This window comes from Dendrobates tinctorius, unplaced genomic scaffold, assembly GCF_039654945.1.
Source record: "Dendrobates tinctorius isolate UK_male_01 unplaced genomic scaffold, ASM3965494v1 ptg000120l, whole genome shotgun sequence".
NCBI lineage: Eukaryota > Metazoa > Chordata > Amphibia > Anura > Dendrobatidae > Dendrobates > Dendrobates tinctorius.
The window spans coordinates 39,209,462-39,224,805 of NW_027361788.1; the positions used below are offsets into that span (position 1 = coordinate 39,209,462).

The 15,344-nt window shown below is 40.3% G+C and overlaps 1 protein-coding gene and 1 long non-coding RNA gene across 4 annotated transcripts in view; one reads left to right on the plus strand and one right to left on the minus strand.

Moving 5' to 3' along the window:
- LOC141046640 (uncharacterized) overlaps positions 1-15,344 on the minus strand; it is a 445,193-nt gene that overhangs the window by 428,181 nt on the left and 1,668 nt on the right. The window lies entirely within an intron of this gene.
- LOC141046643 (uncharacterized) overlaps positions 1-15,344 on the plus strand; it is a 108,981-nt gene that overhangs the window by 47,432 nt on the left and 46,205 nt on the right. The window contains exon 2 of the long non-coding RNA XR_012219628.1: positions 13,105-13,185. This is a non-coding gene — a long non-coding RNA (uncharacterized lncRNA). The remainder of the gene's footprint in view (positions 1-13,104; positions 13,186-15,344) is intronic.

Genomic DNA, 15,344 nt, shown 5'->3' on the forward strand with positions numbered 1-15,344 from the left:
CATCATTCTGGGCTTAAATGACAGGTCACTGAACCTTCAGTGACCTGCCTCCTATTTTAAAAACTGCGCCTGTGCATTTAATTTTATGGTCTTCAAATAAAAAAATGTTACTCCAACAAAATGGTGCCAAGGACCAGTGCGGGAGGGTGCACAGGAAAAAGATATAATCTCTGCTTCCTGTGTACACTGCGTCCCTAGGTTCAGCTCGCTCCCACACTGGTCGTTGAAACACAGCCATTGGCTGCAACACAACCCCAAAGCATTTTTGCTCTACCCCTTGCTTAATGGTTGGCAAAATGTTCTTTTCCTGAAATTCTGTGCCCTTTTTTCTCCACACATACCTTAGATCATTGTAACGAAAGAAATCTATTTAACCTCATTGGTCCACAGGACTTGTTTCCAAAATGCATCAGGCTTGTTTAGATCTTCTTTGACATACTTTTGATGGTGAATTTTAAGGTGAGGATGCAGGAGAAGTTTTCTTCTGATGACCATATTTGTGCAGGTGTCTCTGAACAGCAGAATAATGTACCACAACTCTAGAGACTGTTAAATCTTTCTGAAGGTCTTTTGCTGTCAACCGGGGGTTCTGATTTGCCTCTCTAGCAATCCTACAAGCAGCTTTCGCTGAAATTTTGCTTGGTCTTCCAAATCTTCTCTGGCCTTTCCTAACAAAGATGGTGAACAAGCCATAACTCTTATAAGCTAATTTAGGTCTGAAACCTTGGTCAAAGTTATCTGAGCACACAAATCTCCAAGGGTGTGCAAACTGTGTCATCTTTAACTTTAGACCTTACAGAGATCATTTCATCTTCAACTTGCTTAACTGTTCACAGTAACAGTAATTTTTACCAGGGTACCCAAATTTTTACAAGTGTGCGCTAGGTGTTTTTACAGTGGATAAGGTAAAATTCCATTGGTGCAGCCACACAAAGGCCCAAGAGGTAAGGGGGCCCATTTACATCTCCAAAACAGATGGAATTATCGTTATGATGAGCTTTTGGACTACAAAGTGCCCATATACTGTTCTTGCATAGGGGGGCCCTTTTCTTTCTGTGTCCGAAAGTGAATCAGACACTGCAACAAGTATAACGTAGAGTAACTGGCAAACCCTATGCAAAATATTCTTTAAAGATGCACTCCCATCAAAGTTTTTATCCTCTTAATATATTGCAATCTTCATATTATTTAACACTCTGTACTTAAAATTGCTCATTTTGCCTTTCTACCCAGCTAATTCTTCTAAGCTCTACGCAGAAATTGGAGGTCAATTTTCCCTGTATGAGTCAGCATTAGAACTACAATTCTACATCACTGCAAAAGGGAGCAGATGGGTGATGAGGGTAATGATTTTTGCAGGGAAATTAGATATTTGTGTTTCTAAATAGAGTAGAGAAAAGAGAACAATTAGCTGGGTAGAAAGGCAAAATGAGCAAGTGTAAGTAAACAGTGCTTTGTAATATGATGACTACAATATATTAAGAGGAAAATACTTTGATGTGAGTGCTTCTTTAAACTAAAATGATATTTTCCAGTACTAATACATTGTGTTACAAATGTATCAGGAAAAGAAAGAAATGTAGTAAACTATGTAACTTGAAAAATATTGACTTGTACAGATTGTATAATCTATATTCAAGCAAGAAACATTTCTAGTCACTTACTGCAAACAGAAAATAAAAAAAAGAATAGACGAGTGCTAAGACGTCACTACACCAGATTTGAGATATTCAGATGTAGAAGTGTGCAGCAGGTTAGCGCGAATTCAGTTTTGCAATTTTCAGTGAAACTGTGATCTTCTTTTGCTTTTCTTTAGCGTATTTAGATGCAGATTTGGGCCCCAGGTTGAATGCACGTGTCAGGAGAAGGGAAACCAGCTCTGCCTGGTAGCATTCATGGTCTATGAGCCCCAGCTGCTTTCCCATAAGCATGTTGATTTGACATACTAACAATCAGGCCTTCTTACAATTTTCATTTTTTTTTTTATACATAATGAAATATTAAACAGAGACTATGGGGGGTCTACATGGATGCAAGGGGCCCCCAAATTCCCAGTTTAGTTAAAACTAACTAATGAAAAGAAGCATATTACAGTTTAATTTATTGCTGTGAAAGTCAATACACACAATGGGCCTTGCGTCAATACGAATCCATTAATCTCTGTTCCACTTGGCTCTTCTACAGTATTTTGCCACTTGCTAATTGCTTTAAATAGATCCCATTAAATTCTAAATGTGAAATGTCTGCACTGAGCTGGCGATGATGAGGATTACACCAATCTCTGACACACTCCATTTTTACACCACTTCAATTATAAACTCTCTTCCAAAAAAATTTTCTGTTGCCTCATAAACTCATTTCCTGTCAAACCTGTTGACATAAGCGGGGGAGGAAATTATCATGACTGGAGCTTATTAAGAAAGACACGTTCTTCATTATGTGAAAGTGGCCGGTTTGGCACACGACAGGATAGTTTAAGATGGATAAAGGAAATTGCGTTGTCAAAGAAGGAAATTCTAAGATGTTTCTAACGAAAAATCACTAACTGGTAACAGTGATAGAGCTTTCATGGGGTTACCGCAACAGAGAGGAGCCAGAAGACCGCAGCGTCTCATTGCTCCTACTCCTGCTCTTAAAATAATCACTTCACCTTTTTAAATGATGTTTATTTCTTTTGGTAGAACAGGGGTTAATCAGCCATGTTGAAAGCTCTGGGAGTCTGAGTTCTCAGCTAAGCTCAGTTAGTCACTCATATCCCCTATATTATCTGGGTCCTGATTGATACACATGGTCAGAGCTAGCTTATGCTGCATGGCTTGGAGGAGAGGTGTTTTGGTGCTTATATGAGGTGTTTGGAAGAGTTTTCTGTGACTGTTGCTTGTGTTTGTAAGTGTGATAATTCCCTTCCCGCCTCTTATTTTGTTTCCCCCCCCCTTCCTCCACTCTCCGGTGCATTCTTCTGTTATATGTGAGTGATTATCTGTATGCCTGGTATTTTCAGTTACCCCTTGTTTGTGTTGCCTTGTTCGTTGGGTTGATGTACTGCGGTGCACGGCAGCTCGCCTCTTCCCTGGGTGGGGGAAGGGAACAGACGGAGGGCTGATTCAGGAGAAAAGGCAAGGGTGGCAGCCTCTGCATCTTCACCTTCAGAAGTCTCCCGGGGAATAGGGCACGCGAGAACTTTCCCTAGTGTTAGGGATAGGGAAGGAGCCCGTGGTCCCGGGTCACCTGACAGCCGAGTCATGACAAGAGCTTTATGGCTGGAGAGGAATAAAGTATATTTATAATTTCACTTTATTCAAAATAATCCCAAATTTATGAGTATAATATATCAATATAGTAGCTATAAAAATAAATTATTTCTGCCTGCTGCCACCACTAAGAGGTGCTAACTATATTAAAAATTCATAAAAGTCCCATTGAACTTAACCCTAGTTGTCTAAATCCTTAGACAGTGCTGAGGTAGATATTAAATGTTCAAATGCAACTCTTTCACTTGACATTACAAACCTTTTGTAGTGTAATATTAATTGTTCTGTTATCAGACAGTTCTTGTTGGGTAAAGTGATAGGAGGAGATTGGAAGAAATTCATCACCAGCCAAAAGATCAGATAGTTCACCTCTATATTGCTCTAGCCCTACCAATTGCCAAAAGAAAGCACTTTAAGAAGGAGCAGTAGTGCTCAGACAGAATAGAGTTGAGTTGATTTGTGCAGACTTCAGCTCCATTTTAGTGGGGTGCCATGTTCTGTTGTTTCGGGGGTGGAGGGGTGGAGTTCAGCAGTTAGAACCCACCAATCTAAAAGTTATCATCTATCCTATGGATAAGTGATAACTTTTCCCAACAGCAATACTTCTCTATTGTAGAAAGTAATTTCATTTTATGTGTCTAGCGCATTTTACCATTATCACGATTATTTCCAAATCCAAGTAACACTATATCTTCAGTAACGGTCTTATTTCTGTCCAGCCGCTTCACTGATGACTCCACCTTGTGCCAGTCATTGCCCATCGGCTACACAGTACAATATGAACTTATCTTTCTCACCCACAAAGCTCTCCACAGTTCTGCACTGCCTTACATCTCTTCTCTCACCTCAGTCTATCGCCCTACCCATGCGCTTCGTTCTGCAGCTGAGCTAAGACGAATATAATCTAAACCTTACACCTCTGTCTCCAAGACTTCTGATTGATGTGGTCTGTTTGCCTTCTAATTGATGTGGTCTCCCATGGCTGTGTGTTCACTAGTTTGGCTCAGTCCTTCTCAGCCCTTATCCACATGCATGTCACCTGACGAGGTAAGGTTTTTAACCCCTTTATGACCTCCGCCGTACTAGTACAGCGGAGGTTGCTTTCCTCCCTTTGATGTGGGCTCCAGCGGTGAGCCCACATCTTTCTCGGGACATGTCAGCTGTTTTGAGCAGCTGACATTTAACCGCAATAGACACGGGTGGAATCGCGATCCACCCGTGACTATTAACTATTTAATTGCCGCTGTCAAACTCTGACAGCGGCATTTAACAATCGCTTCCGGTCATAGGGCCAGAAATCCTCTCACCAGTGACCCCCATCATGTGATCCCTGGTCACAAGTTCGTTGGCATAACAACCAGAGGTCTCCTGGAGACCTCTAAGGTTGTCACTGCGTGCTCGCTATGAGCAGCAGTATTTACATGTTTTGAAAAACTATATGGTCTGGTGTTTCCTGTATTAAAATGATGTTTTTTCACTAGGTTGATGTATAATTCCTTCTACTTGGAATATGTTTCCATGGGTCTCATGTGCAGTTGACTATGGGTGGATGAAGATGATATCGGGATGGACTTGCAGGTGGACCATTGGCTGAAGAATCTGTTTCAAGGCTAATTATGGGGCAAAGTTTTTCTCTGGATCGATACATCATTTGACCTTTGGCTAATATTTCATTTGAGGTCCACAATCAATTGACTTTTTCCAGTGATATATATACCTTGTTATGGACAAGCATTATGCTCTTTTTGTTATTTTAATATATTGCTATAACGAATTTAAAGATTCAGTCCTTTCACTTTAAATATTTTATCAACAAATACACACCTTTTATAATACTATGTTTTTACTGTTTTTATCCAGTTTTACTTAACACGTATACATTTATTTTTTTTCACAACATTTTATTTTTTTCAGTATTTGGTTTTATAAATTTCATTTTTTATCTTATCCATATATTTTTTCACTCACACCCTTTGCACTTAATGAACTTTCACAAACATTCCCACATCTGTTTAGTCCTGCGCTTTTACTTAATAATGTAAGCGCAGTTATTCACTTTTTACATTTTAGGCACATTTATTATATTATGGAGCATAACAATGCAGCTTTAGGCACTTAGATTTTTATCATTATGAGGATTTTCTCACTTACAATGTTTTAATACAGCCCATCATTATCTTGCTATACACTTATGTCCTTCACGCCAACTCCTCCACTCGGGTTTCTCTGTGTGCTTGTGCACTGTATCAGTTGCTGGTGTCTCAGTGAGCGGGCCATTTGGACGCTTGCGTATGCACTATCATCATGAAGACGCATCTGTGTTTGCATTTCACTAGGCCGTAAGCTGGAAGACACGTCATGCAGCGCTGAATTTACACTGCGCACGCCCCAATAAGGAAGCCACACAGCATTCTTCTCCACACCTGGAATCTATAAAATTGCACCCTGAGCAACCCCATAGGTCACCAGATGGGGTTGCTCAGGAGGAAGTCAATACACGAAACGTGCGTTGGGGAGGCGGGAGCACCTGCACTACAGCTTTATTACCAATGTAAGTGGGGTTTTTTTATTCAAATTTGGACTTTTACTCTATAAGCACGCTTCATAGCAGCATTTACATTCATTGCACCTTATGCAGACTAGTGGTTCAAGTCCACTCACCAGTAAAAGAAACATATAATATTTATTCTTGGTAATTTCAAGCTGCAGTATTGACAGGGTCCCCTTTTCTATTATACTTGATTTTGCAGCCTGCTCTTTTCAATCATGTTTATTATTGTCTTTTAAAATGTATATTCAATAAAGTGTATTTTTATTGCACATATACTCTTCTATCCTTTCTGATTTATCATAGTTTTTTGAGTTGTGCACATTTGCCATTATTTTTGGGTATTCTGTTGTTATCCATTTGACAGAAACAGCAAGAAACTCACCAAGCTAATCGACAATATCATTAAGCACAAATATGATCCTGATTTAAGCAGGTGAGAATCGATCTACAGACTAACATTGAAAGATTTCAAGCAGATATAAAGGATAGAAAAACACAAACAATTCAACAGAGACAGCCATGATTTCAAGGAGAATAAAGTTTTCGGTTTCTTATCTCACAAGAACTCAATTCAGACAGGGGGCATTTCTAAAAATTGCTCATTGGATATTGAAGCCTCTGACAGTGTTCAAAGTGACTAAATTAGAAATACCAGTGGAAACAACATAAATAGGGACACTAGACCACGTAGGGAAAGATGGGGAAGACCAGGGAAGAGGAGATTCATTCTTACAAAAGGTGGCTCAGGTAATCAAGAGCCCCCTGGAGCTTCCTCATCTTCCTCCTTCTCTACATCTTTTTTTGAGAGGAGAAACCAGAATATTCCTTATCAGTTGAGAGAACGACTAGGGGCCGATTGCTATTAAATAAGGAATGTGACAATAACAGAATAATTAATCTTTCATCTTACTCCCTGTCTGATTTTGATCTCAATAAGGGACTAACTTTTGTACCCACTAGTAGGTACAATGAATTTGATTGGGTTAAGGATGTCAACCTATTTGTGAGAAAATTGAAGTGGAAGAGATTTTTTTAAGAGTCATGATCAGGCAGAGTGCGCAGCTTTGGGCATTGATACTACTGAACTCACGGATGTGAGAATTTTGTCTGATCTGAAAGAGGAGGGTTCTAGCCCAATTGGAACCGGTCCCTTTACTGATTTGAGACCCAGAAGCACCAGGATGCCTCTTTTGTCTGATAACACAAGCACTGATATTCTTACTAAGTTGGTAACAGCTGATCTGCGAAAACTCAGTACTATCGAGAGAAGGACTGATTCCAATTTATCTTATGGCGAAAGAAAGGCCCTAGATACTCTATCAGCGAAAACTAAGTTGGTGTTCAAGGCATCAGACAAGGGGGGTAATCTGGTGATTTTAAATCATACTAATTATAAGGAGATTTGTCTCAAAATCCTAATGGATGTATCAACATTCTACGTGGTTCTACGTGGGGATCCTACTTGAAGGTTCAATGCTGAACTAAGCTGTTTACTCATGGGAGCCTGTAAGTCTGGTTTAATTTCTAAAAATGAAAGTGACTTCATGCTACAAAAGACACCAACAATACCGGTGTTTTACGCCCTCCCGAAGGTACACAAAGGTTTGTCACCCCCCCAGGGATGACCAATAGTCTCAGGGAATGACTATTTCACAGAATTGCGGCATCTATAGAGATAAAGTTTTGAAACAGTTCGTCATGGCTTTGCCATCGTACATACGTGGCACATCGAACTTGCTACTGAAGATTGAGGATATCACTGTTGGTGAGGACACCTTTTTGGCGTCAGTTAACGTCGAGGCACTATACAGCAGCATTCCAAATGATATGGGTCTGCGTGCCATGGAATTTTTTCTAAGATCCAAGGGGACTCATTTCATGGAACACAACTGGTTCATAAATAAACTTCTTCACTTTATACTAACCCATAATTATTTTTTGTTTGACAGAAGAGTCTACCACGAGCTCAGGGGCACAGCTATGGGCAGCCCCTATGCCCCCACATATGCCAATCTGCTCCTGGGCTGGTGGGAGGACACCATCATTTTTGTTGAGGATAGGTCGTCCTGGTGGTGTTTTCAGATATTATTCTGGGTACGCTATATTGATGACATTTTGATTTTGTGGAGAGGTGATGTCCTCTCCTTCGGTAGCTTTGTCTGGTGTCTGAACAATAACAATATAGGCCTTAAGTTTACATCAGAAATTGATGCCAACTCCATTAACTTCCTGGATATCGACATCAGGAAGAATAATGAGGGCCGTTTACAAACCAGGATCTATAGGAAGCCCACCTCTACTAATAATCTACTCAGGTGGAGCAGTCATCATCCTTTTGCCTCAGGAGGGAGATCCCTAAGGGACAATACTTGAGAGTGAAGAGGAATTGTTCCTCAACTTCATCATTTTATAGAGAGGTATGTAACCTCAGAGATTTCTTGAGAGGGGTTACCCTAGATACATCCTCCAGGAAGCTTTTAAACAAATTGATCCGCAATCAAGAAAAAATTTTCTACAACCAACAGCCAGGAAAAATCAAGACTACCTCCTGAAACTGATAGGTATTTTTGATGACTGCTCCCAAGAGGTGAGACATCATCAACAAGCATTGGAACATTCTGCTTGCAGATACAGATATAAAAGCGTTCTTGCTGAGAATACCTGCTATCACCTTTAGAAGGGGAAGATCCATTGGTAATCAATTGGTTCACAGCACTTTTACCCCCCTTCCCCTAATGGGTATGATTTGGGGAGCAGTGCTGAGAACAACATGGTGGATGTTCTTTGGTATATTATAAGCAATGCAAGTGCGGACATCTATTAAATCTATTTTATCCTTATAGCACTATGCAAAACATGTTTTTTTCTGGATGAGCTCTCTTTTATAACATCATGTCTTATATTTATCATTTGTCTAATTTGACGGTCTATGCGTTCTAAATTGATGTCTTGTTTACAATCAGGGTCATTTGGGACAATGGAATATACATCATATTTAGTGCCAGCCTCTTTTTCTTCCACCCTTCTTTCTGATTGAAGAAATATTATTTCTTATTGTATCTATATTGTTGGATACACTTTAGTCTTTCTATTAGTTTTCTACCCTACCCATACAGGGTTTTTTAAGGAGTAGAAGGGACAGTCGATTGTTCTCAGTGCGATGTCTCATTATTAATGTGCATAGAGCTCTACAGGAACACGTGCATTCATGTAAATAGACCTTGTTGACCACGGATGGTGGGGGAAGAGGGTGCATTTTTCATCTATCTTCTTTGGAAACCAAACAAGCCAATGAAAGCCAACAGTGAATGAAATAACACACATGGTCTGAATAAATAAACCTCAGACAGAACGTTACAAAATTCAGCTTTTTCCCAACACGTGTAATTGTTAAAGTGAAGACAAGTTCTGGCATGAGGGGCCCAAAAATAAACATACTGAATCAATCTCCAGTGTCTTATAGTGGGTCTTGTATTTGCCTTATTTCACATTTAGGATAGAGACGATGATATTATATCTAAACTGTCTTTCAATTATTATATAAATGCCCTTAAAGGAAGAGATAACTTTTGGCATTAAACCTAATGGAGAGAACCGCCTAAAAATTGATCCAGGAAACTGGTATTATTAGAAAGCCCATCAACCATCTCATGTAGTATCAATGGTTTAACAGGCTGTTTTAGTTCTTATGGTCTGTATTTTAATATTGGAATGTCTGACTAGAAGAATGCGATTCATTTGTATCCTTTCTATTTGCTCTTCTGGAGTGATCCTTTTTTATAATCCATTTATGATTTTTATCTTAGCCCTAAAAGAAGACTCATCAATTGCAATAAATATGTACTTTGTTTTTGTTACCCAGGCTAAACGCCACTGTTCTCCTGAATCCGGTGTTATTTTTCTTTTGTTTCTAAGACATGGTCCCCTCTTACCTGTATGTAAATCTAGTATTTTTAGTCAACTGGATGTGGTCCTCAAGAAGACTCCCACAGACAAAAGTTAAGGAAAACATCCACTCGGACACAAAAGAAAACCAGATTCAGGAGAACAGCGGCATTTACACCAGGTAAAAATACCACATATTTATGTCAAGTGACAATTCTTCCTTAAAGAGATTGCGTTGGACCAATTCTCTATCTTCGAAGGCTTTACTAATGGTGCTTTGATCGCAATGCGGGTTAATGTTTGAAACCCGAGGTATTAAAGAAGCCCTCCTCCCATCAAAAATGTTATCTTCTTAATATATTGTAATCACCATATTATATAGCACTGTGCTCTTACAATTGCTCATTTTGCCTTTCTACCCAGATAATTCTTCTCTTTTCCGTTAGGTCTATGACATCACGTGATTAAAAACTGACGAGCTGAATCCTTCTACACTGTTTGAGGAAACAGGAGGTCAATTTTCCCTGTATGACTCATCAGTCATTAAGGAATTTTCAGTAGTCGAGTTCATATATAACATACTTCCTAGGTGAGCAGTGCCCCAGTCACTCGCTGAGCAGGGCATCTGTCCATTCAAGTGTATAGGGTCCATCTGAAGCTCACCGCACAGCTGGTCCCATTCCTAGTAGTCAGTCCTCTACCAATCAGAAAATTAGTGACATATCCTAGCAATATGCATACCTTTTTCTAGAAGTTAAAAGAGAAAAAAGGGGGGGGGATACTGATCTGAAGGGGTTGTCTTTTTTTTTTTTTTTTTGAAAACCCATTTTCATTTAGTATGTAATCATCATCTTGTAGTCTGAGCTCAGAGCAGCCAAAAAGAGTGTCTCTTGCTCTGGAGGACCTGTCCTGTAGTACACGGATTTCAATGTGTAATGCTTATTTTCCCCTATAGGGTTGCTGTAGCTTTTAAAGAAAAATACTGAGTAGTTTTTATAAACATAGTAGCTGATCACTGGGGATCCCAGCAAAGAGATAATTTCTTTGATCTGCTTTTTGGAAAAGGACCCTAAATGGTTTAAAGCAGAGAACCTTCCCACTGATTAGCTAAACATGGCATTAAATTCCCACTAGTCATCTTCCAGCTCCCCATATTTCATTGTGTATAGACTTTTGCCTTCTTGCGGAGTTCCATAACGACGTGAGATAAAACAGACACCCCCATCGCCAGATATTGCAGTTTTTGTGTGAAATCAGTCAAACATTATCCATGAATCCAGGTTTTGTTACAGCCGGACAGATATTTTTGGTTGGTTCCCAAGATCGCAGCTTGACGGCCTTTACCTGTTGACTCAATCTTGGAAATCAGCACCCAGTTGTGAGACTGTTGCGACGTTTCCAAGCAACCTGGCGGGCCCCGTCTCATAATTCAGTCCTCCCGATGCAGCACAGGATCCCCTGGGCCTATGGATTTACATGCCATTTGTTTTACTTTGATTGCAAACCAAAACACTTCATGCTTACCCAAGCAAGCAGCGCTGGGCACCGGCCCAAATCAGTGCAGCTAAAAATATATGTCTGGAGGGGAATGTGCACATTTAACCCCATAAAATAAGAGCTGTCCATTTTTTTTGAATAACGAAGTGCTACATTATATTATTATATCAGGTGACCAGATGTAAAAGAGGATTTTCAGAATTGCATTGTCCTCTTCTTATGCTTTTAGTCGAGGTTCTGTAAAACCTAGTTATAGTAGTTTATGTAGGTTGCACTGGATTTCTGCAATGCTTAAAGGAATTCTGTCAGCAGGTTTCTGCTATATAATTTGAGAGCAGCATAATTTAGGGGCAGAGTACCCGATACCAGCGATGTGTCACTTGCTTGGCTGTATGAGGTTCTGTCAATACAATCAGTGTTTTATCAGCAGGAGATTATCACTATAGGACTAGGTGTCTCGTTTCTCCTAGTCAACTGCTCTGTGTAACCCCACCCCCACAAGTGATTGGTAGCTTTTGGTCAGTGTAGACAGAAAAGCTGCCAATCAGTGGTGTGGGCGGGGTTATACAAGGCTCAATATTCTGAGCTCTGCTAGATCTGCGGCAGAGAAAACTGACTGTATTGAAATTACACCAAGGAGCCCAGTATGTGATTACATCGCTGGAATCAGGGTCTCTGCTCCTATATACTGTATATCATGTTGCTCTCAGATAAGAGCAAAAACCTGTGGACAGATTCCCTTTAAGATATAGAGAATCACTTAGGGGTGGTAATAATGTAACCAAATAAAAACTTTGCCTTTTCTTAGTAATAGATGGCTGAAAATCACCAAAAAGTGCATTTTTTTTCAAGAATGTACACAGGAATCATATGAGTCCCACTGCCGTTAATGTCTGCCATGTTTTTATAGAGGTTGCAACTGCATCTCTCATACATAGAGCTGTTTCTCTTCAAATATGGGACCCCACCAATCACAAAAACCGCCGGACCCAAAGTCTCCTGTCTGAATGGAGTAAAGCATGCACACTAATGCTCCATTGAAAATCTATAGGACTGACAGTTGTAATATGCATGTTTGAATGGGGGCAAGTGGATATCTGTTCTCAAGATCAATGGGGGTCTCATCAGTGAGACCCCAATGATCATCTATTCTGTGGATAAGGGGTAAGTGTTTGATGTGAAAACCCATTTTAATACTAAAATTCAGGTTGCCTGAAGCCCCCACTAGGGGGCACTCACTGGATTTGCTAGATACAGCTATGCAAAAAGTATGCTTCAAGTTGGCTCCACCAAGTGGTACTTGCCAGCAAACACCATGACTGCGTAAAGGGAAAGATTTTAGCTTAGGTCCAAAGACACAGAAAAAAATTCCCCAATCGCGTTGTGTCCTTATTCCCACCATTGACAAAATCACAATTAGAACAGAGCTGAGCTGCAATATTAGACAAGGCCTATATGCAAGAGTGGCGCTGTTTCTGAAAGTAAGCAGTTCTGCTTTTCTATCCTCCTACAAGCCTTTTCCAATGAACACGTTCTCTTCTGTGTGCTGTAAGGACCACGCAGTCTGCTCTGCATCCATCTGACCAAAGCAAAAACTTTGCAAGCAAAAGAGTGAAGTCACCGCTTGGCCTAATCTTACCTTAAATCTATAAATAAGGAAATTAAATACGTAGATTTGTCTCGGAGCCAAGGGACATGTTATGGTTTATTTTATAGACTAAAGAAATAGGGAATCCTTCTTAAACTGGTTCCATGGTCCCCTGACAGTAGGCTGCTAATCACAGTAGAAGGCCCCTCCCTTGCATTGTGTACATGTGAAGTAGCGCACAATTTATATACGACATATCTCTTAATTTTTGAGACATAAACTAGAACACAGTGTTGATTTTTTAATGTACAACATGTGTATTTTTCACCCAGGTTACAACCGGCATTGTCCTGAAATGTTGTGGATCTGGATTTGCCTTCAAAGAGACAGCGCCATCTGCAGCTCATAATCAGGTACTACATTGCTTTGTATTAAAAAGGGATCTTTGATATAATACGGTAAAAAAATTGGAAATTTGTCATCCAACCCACTGAATGGTGAATTTGGGAAAACGGGTTAACAATGCGTCTTCTATTAGTAAGAGGTCTACTGTGTTGCCATTACTAATTTATAGGCATCAGGATAGGACTTAGGCAGAAGAGGGTAGATATCGGTGCACTGTAGTAGGGGTGATAAATGTTGCCCATCAGTCCAATTCTGAGTGTTAAAGCCAAGTATATTAATACTCTGACTGTATTTAGTTCAGTGTATGGCATCTTTGGGTGGCTGCGGGGGCACTTGCACAATGACAAGTGTAAAAAATATTTACCCATATTGCCATTGCCCAGTGGACCTGGCATCTGCCAAGGTTTTCCCTGGTGACCCTAGCCCTGTTCCCCAGCCATCAAGTTTTGCAACTTTTGTACAACTAGAAAAAGTGTTTCCCCATTAATGACCAATCCGGACAAATTTCTGGTTCCCCTGTGAACCTTTGTAGCTCTAAAGCGGTATCGCCCCCATCATATGTTACTCGCTGTAGTTTGAACTGCAGCACAATAGACTACTGCTCAGTGCTCTGTGTTAATCTTATCTTCAAGAAGATGTCTGCAAGAAATGATCAAATGGGAAATGATTTATAAATGGATCAGAGTTTTTCTGCAGATGTCTAGATAAAGCTCTTCCCAGTAACTGTCATATATTTCATGCCTGTGTCCCTTTAAACAAATGCTCTGCTCTTTATCATGTTGTAGATAGTATCTGGAACCCTCATGTACGGGGAGAAGAAATGTGATGTGATGCTGAGCTGAACGTGTCATGACATTAGCATGGGGAAGAAGGCAGTAATATCAGGGAGAAGAAACTGAGGACAGAATTCACTGACCACAATACAGAAAATTGTATCATTAGATATTGCAAGGACAAAAGCTTACAATATTATTAGGAATTTTATATTTTGATGTTATAAATCAATGACACGTGTACACTTAGAGTACAGAATAATAACACTTGAAGTTTGTGATAAGGACACTGACAGGGTGCAGGATAATGACCCTTGTGGTACAGAATGGCACTGACACTTAGGGTACAGAATAATGACACTTGGGGTGCAGGATAATGACCCTTGTGGTACAGAATGGCACTGACACTTAGGGTACAGAATAATGACACTTGGGGTACAGGATAATGACCCTTGGGGAACAGAATGACATTGACACTTAGGGTACAGAATAATGACACTTGGGGTGCAGGATAATGACCCTTGTGGTACAGAATGGCACTGACACTTAGGGTACAGAATAATGACACTTGGGGTACAGGATAATGACCCTTGGGGAACAGAATGACATTGACACTTAGGGTACAGAATAATGACACTTGGGGTGCAGGATAATGACCCTTGTGGTACAGAATGGCACTGACACTTAGGGTACAGAATAATGACACTTGGGGTTCAGGATAATGACCCTTGTGGTACAGAATGGCACTGACACTTAGGGTACAGAATAATGACACTTGGGGTGCAGGATAATGACCCTTGTGGTACAGAATGGCACTGACACTTAGGGTACAGAATAATGACACTTGGGGTACAGGATAATGACCCTTGGGGAACAGAATGACATTGACACTTAGGGTACAGAATAATGACACTTGGGGTGCAGGATAATGACCCTTGTGGTACAGAATGGCACTGACACTTAGGGTACAGAATAATGACACTTGGGGTTCAGGATAATGACCCTTGTGGTACAGAATGGCACTGACACTTAGGGTACAGAATAATGACACTTGGGGTGCAGGATAATGACCCTTGTGGTACAGAATGGCACTGACACTTAGGGTACAGAATAATGACACTTGGGGTACAGGATAATGACCCTTGGGGAACAGAATGACATTGACACTTAGGGTACAGAATAATGACACTTGGGGTGCAGGATAATGACCCTTGTGGTACAGAATGGCACTGACACTTAGGGTACAGAATAATGACACTTGGGGTACAGGATAATGACCCTTGGGGAACAGAATGACATTGACACTTAGGGTACAGAATAATGACACTTGGGGTGCAGGATAATGACCCTTGTGGTACAGAATGGCACTGACACTTAGGGTACAGAATAATGAC